Raw genomic sequence first — 708 nt, forward strand, 5'->3', positions numbered from 1 at the left:
AAAACTGCAATCGCTGTTTATCAACCACTCACAAGACCACCGAGATCTTCGACTTAGCTCCCATAATCCACCCGGCGGCTCTTCCCCAACCTATACAATTAGAATAGGGCGGAAGATAATGAAAGGGAGACAAAGTCCTAACTAAATAATCACACAAGCTACCCATGTAATCTATCATCTCAGTCGAGTCGATCCGATTCCTTCTTATCTATAGATAACGCAAGAGAGAACTTATGACCTCGCGGATGGAGAGGGATTCGAACCCCCGGTATTCCTATCAATACTTCGGTTTTCAAGACCGACTCTTTCAACCGCTCAGACATCCATCCCCTTCGCGCTCCGCCCGCCCTATCTATCCGCGCGCTGGCAGGTAGGGGCTTCTCTATGTGATTCGCTACGCTTGCTTGCGCCTATCGGCGGATTCTATTGCCTGCCCGCCGATTAGCAAAACTTTTCCGGTAGTACGAATCGATACGCTTGTTTCTATATGATAATATGTACCTTGGTTGCTGCGCTCCCTGTGGGTAATAGCAAGAGAGTGAAGAATGAATGATCTTCCAAACAAAAAGAGTGACTGACTCCGACTGAAGCGAGTGAGTGAAAGGCATGGCAAGAGAGCGAGTTCGACTCGCGAACGATCAGCAAGTGAAGGACCGGTCATTTTGCGCCAATACTGTTGCGAGACTGGTACTTGGCGGCTCACGAGCA

The 708-nt window shown here is 48.9% G+C and overlaps 1 non-coding gene across 1 annotated transcript; it reads right to left on the reverse strand.

Moving 5' to 3' along the window:
• Positions 1-242: 242 nt before the first annotated feature.
• Positions 243-329, reverse strand: TRNAS-UGA (transfer RNA serine (anticodon UGA)). The gene has a single exon. It is a non-coding gene; the product is annotated as a tRNA-Ser (tRNA).
• Between the last annotated feature and the right edge of the window lie 379 nt (positions 330-708).

The sequence above is a fragment of the Cornus florida genome, unplaced genomic scaffold (genome assembly GCF_030987335.1).
Source record: "Cornus florida cultivar Cherokee Brave unplaced genomic scaffold, ASM3098733v1 CherokeeBrave_3.0.0_Hap2_Chr06, whole genome shotgun sequence".
NCBI classification, from domain to species: domain Eukaryota; kingdom Viridiplantae; phylum Streptophyta; class Magnoliopsida; order Cornales; family Cornaceae; genus Cornus; species Cornus florida.